Raw genomic sequence first — 16215 nt, 5'->3', positions numbered from 1 at the left:
GCACCCACCGGGTGCTCCGGGGGCCCCCACAACAAATAAGGAAGCCCTCACTCACCGGGCTCTGGAGACTCCCTGGACTCCTCGTGTGCTCCTGTCTCGGCTCTTCTCGGGCGCTCAGTCGGGCGGCGGGGCAGGCATCGGCCATGGGCCTCGAGCCCCCGCCGCCTGCGCGTTGTACCTGAGGGTGCCTGCGGGGCTCTCCCTCACTCAGGGGAGCCCCACACAGGCCGGCCCGTCTCCTCGTTCGCCGGGCGGCTGCTTCTCCATGCTGCAGGGCTCCCTCCGCTCATGGGAGCCCGGCTGGTCCGCCATGCTCCTTTTTCTCTGCTCCTCTGCACCCCTTCTCTCCATGCAGAGGGGCGGAAGCGGACACTAATCAAGCCAGGACCCGCCCATGTCCCGGGGGGAGGCGCCTGACCTCCGCCATGGCAGTGAATTCAGCTGAAGAGAGGGGTAGGCTCCCTCGAGCAAATAATAAATAGCAGGGTGGGCACATGCAATAACTAAATAAGTTCCACAGAGCTCAAATGAGGGGTTGGCTCGCGCGCAAGGACCAGAAATTGCTTCAGGGATGCAACACTAAAAGGCAAAAAGGTCAGGGGAGAACCTGCCAGAAGGGCCAAGTCCAACACCCCCTCACCCTCACACCCCCACACACCCTCACACACCCTCACCCACACACCCTCACACACCCTCACACTGTCCCACCCCCTCACACCCTTTCACCCTCACACTCCCTCACCCTCACACCCCCTCACCCTCACACACCCTTACCCTCACACACCCTCACACACCCGCACACATCCTAACACACCCTCACACACCCTCACTCACCCTCACACACCCTCACACACACTCACATCCGCTCACCCCCCTTTCACCCTCACCCCCCCTTGTTCACCCGCACACATTCTAACCCTCACACCCCATCACCCTCACCCTCATATCCCCTCAGCCTCACTCCCTCACCCTCACACACCTCCTCAGCCTCACACCCCCTCACTCTCATACCCCCTCACCCTCACACCCCCTCATCCTGACCCTCACACACCTTCACCCTCACACACCCTCACACACCCTCTCATGCCCAAGTACCCTCTCAAACTCAAACACCCTCCCACCCTCCCACACCCTCTCACCCTCACACCCCCTCACCTGCACATCCCCTCACATCCCCTCACATCTCCCAACCCTCTCTCACACCCTCACTCTCACACCCCCTCACCCTCACACCCCTTCACATGCCCTCACGCACCCACGACCTCACACACCCTCACCTTCACTCACCCTCTCACCCTCACACACCCTCTCACCCTCACACACCCTCTCACCCTCACACACCCTCATCCTCATACCCCCTCACCATCACCCTCACACCCCACACCCTCACAAACCCTCACTCACCCTCAGACACCCTCACACCCTCACCCTCACACACCCTCACACCCTCACCCTCACACACACCCTCACACACCCTCTCACCCTCACATACCCTCACATACAGTCACTCACCCTCACCCACCCTCACACACCCTCACTCACCCTCACTCACCCTCATACCCTCACACCCTCACCCTCATAACCCTCTCACCCTCACTCACCTTCACCCCCACACACCCCCACACTCCCTCACCCTCACACCCCTTCACCCCCACCCTCACACCCCCTCATCCTCACCTTCACACCCCCACACCCTCATACACCCTCACACCCTCTCACCCTCACAAACACTCACACACTGTCACTCACAATCACCCATCCTCACACACCCTCACTCACCCTCACTAACCCTCACACCCTCATCTCCCTCACCCTCACAACCCTCTCACCCTCACTCACCTTCACCCGCTCACACCCTCAAAACACCCTCACCCTCACACCCCCTCACCCTCACAACCCCTCACCCTCACCCCCTCACCCTCACATACCTCCTCACCCTCACACCCCTCACTCTCACACCCCTTCACCCTCACACCCCCTCACCCTCACACCCTCACCCTCACACACCTCCTCACCCCCTCACACCTGCACACCCTCAAACACCCTCACAATCTCTCACCCTCACACACCGTCAGTCACCCTCACCCTTCCCTCACACACCCTCACTCACCCTGACTCACCCTCACACCCTCACAACCCTCTCACCCTCATTCAGCTTCACCCCCTCACACCCTCACCCTCACACGCCCTCACCCTCACACCCCCTCTCCCTCACACACGCACACACCCTCACACCCCCTCTCACCCTCACACCCCCTCACCCTCACACCCCCTCACACCCTCACACACCATCTCACCCTTATACCCCCTCACCCTCACATCCACTCACCCTCACATCCTTTCACCCTCACATCCCCTCAACCACTCACACACCTCATCCTCACACCCCCTCACACACCCTTACCGCTGTCACCCTCACCCTCCCTCACCCTCACACCCCCTCACCCTCACACACCCTCACACCCCTCACCCTCACACACCCTCACCCTCACACACCCTCACCCACACACACCCTCACACACCCGCTCACCCTCACACACCCTCTCACCCTCATACCCCCTTACCCTCACACACCCTCACCCTCACACCCTCACACACCCTCACACCACTCATACCCTCACACACCCTCACACTCCCTCTCACCCTCACACACCCTCACCCGTCTTCACCATCACATACACTCACCCTCACACACCCTTACCCTCACACCCCCTCTCCCTCACACACCCTCACCCCTGTCACCCTCACCCTCCCTCACCCTCACACCTCCTCACCCTCACACCCCCTCACCCTCACACCCTCACCCTCACACCCCCTCACCCTCACACCCCCTCACCCTCAGAACCCAACCCCCTCACCCTCACAACCCCACCCCCTCACCCCCTCACCCTAACCCTCACCCCTAACCCTCACACCCCCACACCATCGCACCCCTCACCTTCACACCCCCACACCCCCTCACACCCCCTCACACCCTCTCACCTTCGCACCCCCTCACACAACCTCACCCTCACACACTTTCACCCTCACCCTCACACACCCACACACACCCTCACATACCTTCACTCACCCTCACACACCCTCACTCACCCTCACACACTCTCTCACCCCTCACCCTCACACCCTCTCACCCTCACACCCCCACACCAACACCCTCACACACCCTCACTCACCCTCTCACCCTCACACACCCTTTCACCCTCACACCCCCTCACACACTCACCCTCACACTCCTGCACCCTCACACACCCTCACTCATGCTCACTCACCATCATACCCTCACCCCTCACACCCTCACCCTCCTCACCCTCACAAACCTCTCACCCTCACTCATCCCTCACACCCCCACACACCCTCACCCTTACACACCCTCATACTCACACCCCTTCACACACCCTCACCCTCACACACCCTCTCCCTCACACACCCCCACCTTCACTCACCATCACACACCCTCTCACCCTCACACACCCCCTCACCCTCACCCCTCCAAACCCTCACCCTCACACACCCCCACTCACCCTCTCACCCTCACATACCCTATGACCCTCACACCCCCTCATCCTCACATCCTCACCCTCACACACTCTCACCCTCACACACCCTCACCCTCACACACCCACACACACCCTCACACACCCTCACTCACCCTCACTCACCCGCACACACCCTCTCACCCCTCAGCCTCACACCCCCTCACCCTCACCCCCCCACACCCTCACCCTCACACACCCTCACTCACCCTCTCACACTCACACACCCTCTCACCCTCACACACCCTTTCACCCTCACACCCCCTCACCCTCACACGCTCACCCTCACACTCTTGCACCCTCACACACCCTCACTCATGCTCACTCACCATCATACCCTCACCCCTCACACCCTCACCCCCCTCACCCTCACAAACCTCTCACCCTCACTCACCCCCTGACACCCCCTCACACCCCCTCACCCTCACCCTCATACCCCTCCACACACCCTCACCCTCACACACCCTCTCCCTCACACACCCTCACCTTCACTCACCCTCACATACCCTATGACCCTCACACCCCCTCTCACCCTCAACACCATATTACCCTCACACACACCCTCACCCTCATACCCCCTTACCCTCACACTGTCACACCCCCTCACACCCCTTTATCCTCACACCCCCTCACCCTCACACACACTCACCCTCACATACCCTCACACACCCGCACACACCCTAACACACCCTCACACACACTCACTCACCCTCACACACCCTCACACACTCTCACATCCCCTCACCCTCTCACCCTCACACCCCCTCACTCACCCTCACACCCCATCACCCTCACCCTCACACCCCCTCACCCTCACACAACTCCTCAGCCTCACACCCCCTCACTTTCATACCCCCTCACCCTCACACCCCCTCATCCTCACCCTCACACATCCTCACCCTCACACACCCTCACCCTCACACACCCTCTCATGCCCACATACCCTCTCACCCTCAAACACCCTCTCAACCTACACACACTCTGACCCTCACCCCCCCTCACCTGCACACCCCCTCACATCCCCTCACATCTCCTAACCCTCTCTCACACCCTCACTCTCACACCCCCTCACCCTCACACCCCTTCACACGCCCTCATGCACCCATGACCTCACACACCCTCACCTTCACTCACCCTCTCACCCTCACACATCCTCTCACCCTCACACACCCTCTCACCCTCACACACCTTCTCACCCTCACACACCCTCATCCTCACACCTCCTCACCCTCACCCTCACACCCCACACCCTCACACACCCTCACTCACCCTCACACACCCTCTCACCCTCACACACCCTCTCGCCCTCACACAAATTCTCACCCTCAGACCTCCTTGCCCTCAGACACCCTCACACACTCACCCTCACACCCCCTCACACCCTCACCCTCATACCCCCTCACACCCCTCACCCTCACACCCCTCACCCTCACACACCCTCACCGTCACACACCCTCACCTTCACACACCCTCACACACCCTCTCACCCTCACATGCCCTCTCACCCTCATACCCCCTCACCTTCACACAACCTCACCCTCACACCCCCAGACCCTCATCCTCAAACACCCTTCCTCACCCTCACACCGCTCACACCCTCACCCTCACACTCCCTCTCACCCTCACACACCCTCACCCATCCTCACCCTCACATACCCTCACTCTCATGCATCCTTACCCTCAGACCCCCTCTCCCTCACATACCCTCAACCCTGTCACCCTCACCCTCACCCTCCCTCACCCTCACACCTCCTCACCCTCACACCCCCTCACCCTCAAACCCTCACCCTCACACCCCCTCACCCTCACACCCCCAAAACCTCACCCTCACACACCCCCACTCACCCTCTCACCCTCACATACCCTATGACCCTCACACACCCTCTCACCCTCAACACCATATTACCCTCACACACCCCTCATCCTCATACCCCCTTACCCTCACACTGTCACACCCCCTCACACCCCTTCACCCTCACACCCCCTCACCCTCACCCTCACATACCCTCACATACCCTCACACATCCTCACACACCCTCAAACACCCTCACACACCCTCACTCACCCTCACACATCCTCACCCTCACACCCCATCACCCTCACCCTCACACCCCCTCCCCCTCACCCCCTCACCCTCACATACCTCCTCAGCCTCACACCCCTCACTTTCATACCCCCTCACCCTCACACCCCCTCATCCTTACCCTCACACACCCTCACCCTCACACACCCTCACCCTCACACCCTCTCACCTGCACACCCCCTCAGATCCCCTCACATCTCCTAACACTCACACCCTCACTCTCAAACACCCTCACCCTCACACCTCTTCACATGCCCTCACACACCCACGACCTCACACACCCTCACCTTCACTCACCCTCTCACCCTCACACACCCTCTCACCCTCACACACCCTCTCACCCTCACACACTCTCAGCCTCACACCCCCTCACCCTCACCTTCACACCCCACACCCTCACTCACCCTCACTCACCCTCACACACCCTCTCACACTCACACCCCCTCACACCCTCACCCTCACACCCCTCACCCTCACACACCCTCACCCTCACACATCCTCACCTTCACACACCCTCACACACCCTCTCACCCTCACATGCCCTCTCACCCTCATACCCCCTCACCCTCACACACCCTTACCCTCACACCCCCAGACCCTCACCCTCAAACACCCTTCCTCACCCTCTCACCCTCACACACCCTCTCACCCTCACACACCCTCTCACCCCCTCACCCTCATACCCCCTCACCCTCACACCCTCACACCGCTCACACTCTCACCCTCACACACCCTCACACTTATTCTCACCTTCACACACCCTCACCCATCCTCACCCTCACATACCCTCACCCTCACATATCCTTACCCTCACACCCCCTCTCCCTCACATACCCTCAACCCTGTCACCCTCACCCTCCCTCACCCTCACACCTCCTCACCCTCACACCCCCTCACCCTCAAACCCTCACCCTCACACCCCCTCACCCTCACACCCTCACCCTCACACCCCCTCACCCTCACACCCTCACACACCCTCACACTGCTCACACCCTCACCCTCACACACCCTCACACTCCCTCTCACCCTCACACACCCTCACCCATCCTCACCCTCACATACCCTCACTCTCACACATCCTTACCCTCAGGCCCCCTCTCCCTCACATACCCTCAACCCTGTCAACCTCACCCTCACCCTCCCTCACCCTCACACCTCCTCAACCTCACACCCCCTCACCCTCAAACCCTCACCCTCACACCCCTCACCCTCACACCCCCAAACCCTCACCCTCACACACCCCCACTCACCCTCTCACCCTCATATACCCTATGACCCTCACACACCCTCTCACCCTCAACACCATATTACCCTCACACACCCCCTCATCCTCATACCCCCTTACCCTGTCACACCCCCTCACACCCCTTCACCCTCACACCCCCTCACACTCACACCCCCTCACCCTCACATATCCTCACACCCCCTCACACACCCTAACACACCCTCACACCCCCTCACTCACCCTCACATATCCTCACCCTCACACCCCATCACCCTCACACCCCCTCACCCTCACAGACCTCCTCAGCCTCACACCCCCTCACTTTTATACCCCCTCACCCTCACACCCCCTCATCCTCACCCTCACACACCCTCACATCACACACACTCACCCTCACACACCCTCTCATGCCCACATACCCTCTCACCCTCAAACACCCTCTCACCCTCACACCCCCTCTCACCCTCACACCCCCTCACCTGCACACCCCCTCACATCCCCTCACATCTCCTAACCCTCTCTCATACCCTCACTCTCACACAGCCTCACCCTCACACGCCTTCACATGCCCTCACGCACCCACGACCTCACACACCCTCACCTTCACTCACCCTCACACATCCTCTCACCCTCACACACCCTCTCACCCTCACACACCCTCTCACCCTCACACACTCTCATCCTCACACCCCCTCACCCTCACCCTCACACCCCACACCCTCACTCACCCTCACTCACCCTCACACACCCTCTCACCCTCACACACCCTCTCGCCCTCACACACCTTCTCACACCCCCTCACCCTCAGACACCCTCACAAACTCACCCTCACACACCCTCACACCCCCTCACACACACCCCTCACCCGCACACCCCTCACCCTCACACACCCTCACCCTCACACACCCTCACCTTCACACGCCCTCACACACCCTCTCACCCTCACATGCCCTCTCACCCTCATACCCCCTCACCCTCACCCACCCTCACCCCCCCAGACCCTCACCCTCAAACACCCTTCCTCACCCTCTCACCCTCACACACACTCTCACCCTCACACACCCTCACACTCCCTCTCACCCTCACACACCCTCACCCATCCTCACCCTCACATATCCTTACCCTCACACCCCCTCTCCCTTACATACCCTCAACCCTGTCACCCTCACCCTCCCTCACCCTCACACCTCCTCACCCTCACACCCGCTCACCCTCACACCCCCTCACCCTCACACCCTCACCCTCACACCCTCATACCCCATCACCCTCAGAACCCCACCCCCTCACCCTGACAACCCCACCCCCTCACCCCCTCACCCTAAGCCTCACCCCCCTAACCCTCACACCCCCTCACCATCGCACCCCTCACCCCTCACCCTCACACACCCCATCACCCTCACAACCCCTCACCCTCACTCCCCCTTACACCCTCACACCCCCTCACCTTCACACCCCCACACCCCCTCACACCTCCTCACCCTCACACCCCCTCACCCTCACAACCCCTCACACACCCTCATCCTCACACACTCTCACCCTCACGCACCCTCACACACCCACACACTCCCTCACACACCCTCACTCACCCTCACACCCCTCACCCTCTCACCCTCACATCCCCTCACTCACCCTCACACCCCCTCACCCAACTCACCCTCACATATCCTCCCACCACCTCAACCCCTCTCACCCCCACACACCCTCACTCACCCTCACACCCTCACCCTCACAAAACCTCACCCTCTCACCCTCACGCCCTCTCACTCCCTCGCCCTCACACCCCATCACCCTTACACACCCTCACTCACACACCCTCACCCTCACACCCCCTCACCCTCACACCCTCTCACCCTCACACACCCTCACAATCACACCCCTCCACCCTCACTCACCTTCACACACACTCACACACCCTCACCAGCACAGCATAACAAAACATAGCATAGCATAACAAAACACAGCGTAGCATAGCATCATAAAAAAAGCAGAGGATAGCAAAACATAGCATAGCATAACAAAACAAATCATAGGATAGCAAAACAAAACATAGCATAACTAAACAAAGCATAGCAAAACACAACACCACATAGCATAGCATAACAAAACATAGCATAGCAAAACACAACAAAACATAGCATAGTATAACAAAACATAGCATAGCATAGCATAACAAAACACAACAAAACATAGCAGAACAAAACACATCAAAACATACCATAGCATAACAAAACATCACAAAACATAGCATGCATAACAAAACATAGCATTGCAAAGCATAGCAAAACATAGCATAGCATAACAAAACACAACATAGCATTGCATAACAAAACAAAGCTTAGCATAGCATAACAAAACATAGCATAACAAACATAGCATAGCATAACAAAACATAGCATAGCAAAACAAAGCATAGTAAAATAAACACAACAAAACATAGCATAGCATAACAAAACAGCATAGCATAACAAAACATAACAAAACACAACAAAACATAGCATAGCATAACAAAAGAAAGCAGTGGATGGCAAAACTAAACATAGCATAGCATAACAAAACAAAGCATAGGATAGCAAAACTAAACATAGCATAGCATAACAAAACAAAGCATAAGATAGCAAAACAAAACATAGCATAGCATAACAAAACATAGCATAACATAACAAAACAGCATAACAAAACACAACAACACATAGCATAACAAAACATAGCAAAACACAACAAAACATAGCATAGCTTAACAAAACACAACAAAACATAGCATAGCAAAACAAAACATATAATAGCATAGCAAAAAATAGCTTACCAAACACAAAAAAACATAGCATAGCATAGTATAACGAAACATAGAATAGCAAAACAAAGCATAGCGTAATAAAACACAACAAAACATAGCATAGCATAACAAAACATAGCATAGCATAACAAAGCATTGCATAGCAAAACATAGCATAGCATAACAAAACATAGCATAGCATAAAAAAACACAGCATAGCATAGCATACCAATCAAAGCATAGGATAGCAAAACACAGCATAGCATAACAAAACAAAACATTGGATAGCAAAACAAAACATAGCATAGCATACAGCATCACTCCGCACCACCACAGCATCACTCAGGGGCACCACAACATCACTATGCGCTACCACAGCATCACTGAACGCCACAGCATCAGTCGTTCGCCCTCACAACATCACTTAGCGCCACCACAGCATCAATCTGTGCAACCATTCAACAACACCTGGTTCAAATATGTTCGCTCAATGTTTCAAGCTTTATTACAATTGTTACAAAAAGATGTTAATATTTAACTTCTGTTCTTGGATTTTCGTCACAATAAAATGCACTGAACATAATCTTCACAAAAGTTATTTACAAAACTTTAAACTATTGCCATTATAAGTTACAATAACTTTCATTTAAGTATTAATTATTGAAAAAAAAATTAAAAGCCATTGTTATTTGTAATATCAATACATGTAAGTCACGTAAATACAACACATATTGCATTACAAATGCTATAGGTGTCACATTTGCGAAAGTTATACCTATTGGCATTGTAAATGACAAAGCTATTAATTTCGCTATTTTCAAAAATAAAACATAAATAAATAAAAATCATTTACAATACCAATAGCTCAAACTTTCCTAATGCGAGACCTATTGCATTGCAAATGCTTGTTCTATTTGATAGGTCGACAAGCCCAGCCTTAATGTCAACACATATTAGATATCTCTAGATGGTAAATAGTGTTTGAACAGAACACAAATAATCCTTCTTCTTTTCCCCACAGCCTGTACGTTTTTCTCCTATACCTTACCAATACACAAGTTCATAACACAGGTGTACAGCCTGACAGCCCTCAAACACAAGACTCACATGAACAGACAGAAGGAAGAGCAGAGTTTAATAACAACAATACCAGACCAACAGTGCAGCAGCAAACACAACTTACCAGAAAACAAAATAGCTAAGCAAAAACTAGAGATGCCTGTAAAATTCTGAGGACACTAAATCAACAAAAGTAGTTTTCACTTCAGAACATCAACTCTGAACCACTAAATAAATGTTTGACAATGAAAGAATTCCATAAATTAGGTATGTCGTAATATGTACAGACTTCTGCCCCTAGCAATTAAAACACTTCATGCTCAATTACCACCTTTATAGATGTTTTGAAAATACACAAGCAAACACAACCAATCACAAAAAATCATCTAAACTGGTGCTTAGTGAACAACATTCTATGGGTACTTAGTTTAAAGCTAAAAAAGAAGAGGAGGAGAGACATCTATGATTGTCGTGTTTGAGTGTATGTGTTTGTGTACCTAGATAATTCATATTGTTTACTGAGAAATAGATACCTGGAAAGTCATGTGTGTTCCATTGAAATAAATTGAGTGCAATGTTACTATGTATAGTAAAACTGCATATTTTTCATACAGATTAATATAATTTTTAGAAATAGTCATTAGCATACCTCATATGTAAAACATGTTCCTCTATATTATTAAAGAAATGTAACAGCAGGGTTTCTTTAATCCTAAACCCACAATTTTAACCCTTTTCACCATAACCTTAAAAAGATTCCTGAAATACTTAACTCATACCCTTAAGCCCTATACCTTATACTCAATGTGTTAATCTCTATTCCCCTAATCCATTAACCCTACACCCAAATGAGTCAATCCTATTACCGTATGTCTCACAATGTTAAACCCTAGCACCTATAACCGTCATAACCCTAACTCCTAACCTTTTCACTCCTTAACATTATACCCAAAACCCTTAACACTTAAATCTGTACCTCAATATGTTAACTATTATCCCCTAAACTTCTAACCTAAAACCTCATTACCTCACATCTATTCCCCTAATGCAAAAACACTAGTCCCTGAACTTTAACGTAAAGTTTCATCATTTGTCCCCAGTATGTGTGTGTGTTTATGTAAGTGCGCATGGATTCTGAAAATACACAGGCCTTTGGAGGTAGCACAATGTCTATATTCTATTTAAGTTTAATATTAGCATAATGTTTTAGATTCAAAACATCACAGATATCCCATCCATCAAATTCCAAGTGTATTATAATCTAAAACACTTGTAACATAGGGGAAGAAGTATCTGTCACATTTTGACTGAGTATCCAATCCACAAACTTCTAAATAAGACCCTCAGTCAAGCATTCTAACACATAAATGACCTTACCAGTTGTACTAGTATACAAGCTCACTAATAAATGTCAGTGTTTAAAGAAATTGCAGCTCTCATAAGCTAACACAGCTCCAACCGCCTCCTTCCAAGTCTCCAAGGAAAGTGACCACGGCGCCAGAGATCTAGAACTCTCAGCCTCAGTTTCCTAGGCAGCACTAATGGAGCCCTTATGACACTATCAGCAACATGTGTTTGTTATGTTTCTATTTCTGCTCCTTGGCAATGTCTGATGATGTCACACACACAGAATCTGGAGAGGTTGGAAGATGAGTTAAGAATCCTGATGTGTGGGAAATTCCAACAAACAAAAGAAGCAGGATTATCCTTAAGTAAAATGCAGAAAAGGTCCTCGTTCCTCAATATGGGAATGCCCACAAGCTTTCGAATTCAAGTAAAGCTTTGTTCCAGTGGCACAGTGTCACTGAAACCACGTCTGGACATACACTGTGTTACAGGAACAAAGCTATACCTATTTTATGAGCTCTAACCAGGGCAAAACCAGTCCTGGGTTGCTTGGTTCCGATAAGGGAGAACTTAGCCTGTTCTCATTGGAGCAGAGTCAAGAGTGATTTGCGTATGGTTGGATCCAAACTGAAGTGGCATGGTATGGAAAATAATTATGGATTGGGATGCGGCCCGAGTAATTACCAATGAATGAGATTAATTCAAACATTCCATGCATCACTTTTCTGTACACTTTAATTAAAAAGCAGACATTGTTTATTTACCATGTACATCATGGGAAGGGTTTCCTAATTTCCAGTTATATTTGTTGTCAATTCTTGTGGAGTATTGCTACTTTTGTTTACATTTTTTAAACCATTTGGAAACCAGTGGCTATCAATTTGCACACTTTTTGCATGTTGTAATAATTTTTGGCCACTATTTTCTGGTGCTTACAGGGAATGCTGCTTTTATTATGAAGTATTTTTGATACCAACATTGTTTGATATATCTTTGCTTTATTTTCTGGATAATGCCTCTGCACTAACCCTGTGTGGAGTTTGCGGAGTTGCACTACACAGCACTATGTGAACTGCAAACAAATCTCAGCCACATTACACAGAGCAACGCGAGAGGGGGAGTATGATAGAAAAAGGCAGTTTGCAGTGATTGCAGAGTGCCGGATGCTTGTCCGCACTGTGCAATCATTGCAAATGGCACCATGCACAGTGCAAGCGGTCCCTGCATTCCTTTTGTGCCGCTCAAGTAGATTTTGACTCGAGCACCAGCTTTCTCAATGTGAACGGGCAGTTTCTCAACGCGAGCTGTCATGAGTATTTGCGACCACTTGCATGAGAAACCTGATCCCCCCTGCATTGAGAAATCTCGCCAGGATGTTGATTTTCCAAGCTCACGCTCGCCAACTTGATGTTGACGATCGCGAACTAGGTAAAAAACTCCGCTACGGAATGCGAAGTGGAGTTTTTCGGAACTCAATGATCTCCGCTTAACGGAGAGTGCAGAAACTCCGCAAACTCCGTGAGCGGAGCGAAGTTCACCACCCAGGGTAACTCACTAGCGGGTGCACCGTCGTGTGTGGGCAGGCTAGCATATATCTCAAGGCTCAAATTTCAAACAGACCAGTACTCATGGGAGTGTTTAATCCTCTTACGTATTTAACTGCACTTTACACAACAAAAGCTTTTTGGCAGTCCGTCTTCATCAATGATGAAGGCGAACCTCCAAAATACTTTTGTTGCGTAAAGAGCCAATAAATCTGGAAGGGGGGGCGTGGCTTGAGGCGCATGATGGCAGTCGCACTCCAAGAGTGCTCCGGACCCCCTCCGTCATCCGCCTCATCTTAGCCCACTGCTAGCGACCATTGGTGCCCCAGAGTCCTGGGAACGATTCCCGCACCTGACCTGCAGCGCTCTGACCCCTCGCGGGGCCGATCTGATGCCTGTGATCTCCTGCGGGCTCTCGACTCCTAACAGCCTCTTCTACCCTAAGATGGCCGCCCTTTAGCTCCTGCTCCTGTGGCCTGGGTCCCCGCCTGGCCGCCCATTCCCGCCCGGCTTACCTGCACTCCGCCGCGGGTGCCGACCTATCCTTGTGGTGTGCGGCCGAGCAGCGGCTGGAGACTGAGGGGTGCCCTCCCGCCCTGGAGCCTGTGGAGTTCCTGGATCGGCTCGGAGCGAGTGGCGCAACTCATCAACAGAGGGTGCCTGGAACCCTGGCGGCGGAGGAGTGGGGTCGCCTCTGTGCTCGCCGGCGGCTGAGGAGTAGACCTGGCATCCTGATGCAGGATCGGATTGTGGCCTGTCCCTCTGCGCGGATCCAGTGAGGAGGCGGTGGATGGGCTGGCAGCTGGCGCGCTGGAGGAGGTGAGGAGGCGGGGGAATGCGCTGTGGGCCTCCTCTCCCCCCCACGCCCTTCTGTGGCTGTGTTGAGCCGCGCTGCTTCGAGCTCTGGTGCATGAGGCTGTGGTGGACGAGGTGTGGTGGTGCTGGGGGGCCGAACGGGCTGCCACTGACGCCCGAAGTCGCTTTACTGCTGGTGCGGGCCCCATTGCGCCCTTGGGGCCGTCCCCTGTTGGGGCGCCCCTCCATCCCCATCGGCCTGCCTGTGATGATGTTGAAGGGCCGGTCGGGCCGCTTCTAGAGTTGCCTTGCTGCTGGTGTGGGCCCACTGCGCCCTTGTGGTAGTCACCGACTGGAGCGCCCTCCCCCCATCAGCCTGCCTTGGATCCGCGGCCATTGCCGTCCTGCAAGGTGAAGGGGGTGGAGGAGCGGGGAGACGGAGGGGCTGTCAGCGGAGTCTGTAGACGTTCTTCCCCTGCGCTGGAGCTGTGGGGCGGCGGATGACGAGACCTGCATTGAAGGAGGCTGCCTGTGTACAGCGAGGTCCTAGGGTGGGGGAGTGCCCGACTCTGAGGGCCCGCTCGGTCTCCTGGCCGGCCTCAACTTACGGGCTAACGGGTCCCCCCCTGCCTTCTTGCTGCCTGTGTGTTGAGAGGAGCGCCCTGGCTTGGTGGGAGGCAGATCGGCCACTGAGTCGGGTGGCGCGCGTGGGTGCCTGAACCCCTTTCGCCTGGAGACTCGGGCCTTCCTTTATCCGTGGAGTGGGAGTAAGATCGACCGCCACACCTGGCAGTGGAACCACAGCTGGAGCGCGGCTGTGTGCCCCCCTCTGCCCCGTGCCGACCGCCCACACTTGAACCTCCGGGAGCATTGGCAAAAACCGCACCTCTCAGGTCCCTGGGCCCTCCACTCAAACTACAATGGACCAGTTCACCAAATCTGATCGGGACCCGGCGGTTAGGTCAGCGGAGGCGCCTGAAGCAGCCGGGGGATACCTTTCCGCTATCCTACAGGCGATCAGTGCATCACAGGCGTCGGTGGAGGCCAAGATCGGGGAAGTGCGGGTGGACGTGGTGTTGATCTGGCAGGACCTCCGTAATGCCACGGCCCGGATTACTGAAGCAGAGTCCCGCATTTCCACGGTGGAGGCGACGTGGGCGCTCTTAAATCCCAGGTGACGCGTCTACAGGTACAGACTGCGGAGTTACACCGTAGGGCAGAGGACGCGGAAAATAGAGCCCGGAGAAACAACCTACACCTCCTGGGTTTTCCGGAGGGAGTGGAACAAAGACGCACTGATACCTTCATCGAGGCGTGGGTCAAGTCCTGGATCCCCAAGGAGTAATTCTCCCCCTGGTTCGCGATAGAGCGAGCCCACCATTCCCTTGCTCCTAAACCCCCTCTCGGAGCCCCCACCTGTCCCATCATCCTGCGGGTCCTTAACTTCCGGGACAGGGACGTGATCCTAGAGGCCGCTAGGATGCAGGGTCCAGTGCACTTCCAAAATTCCAGGATCCTGGTTTTTCCGGACTACTCTAGGGAGGTTCAGTCACAGCGCCGGTCCTACGACGAGGTCAAGCAGAAACTCCGAGCCATGGGTCTTCGTTATGGACTCCTCTTCCCGGCCCGCCTTAAGGTGATTTTTCAGGACAAAACCTTTTTCTTTGACACCCCACAGGCGGCATGGACCTGGCTTACGGAGGAACGCCCCCTCCTTCCGGGGGCAACCCCGGCACCTGTCATGAAACCGGTGGGCCGATCCGTCCGGAAGGCGCCCAAGGTGCAACGACGCCTAACTGGATCCAGGCGTTGGGGCACCCGTCGGGGGCGGAGCTCTCGGTCCCCGGGGACGCAAT

Source organism: Lissotriton helveticus, chromosome 11, assembly GCF_964261635.1.
Source record: "Lissotriton helveticus chromosome 11, aLisHel1.1, whole genome shotgun sequence".
NCBI classification, from domain to species: domain Eukaryota; kingdom Metazoa; phylum Chordata; class Amphibia; order Caudata; family Salamandridae; genus Lissotriton; species Lissotriton helveticus.
Note: the sequence above shows the minus strand (reverse complement) of the source record.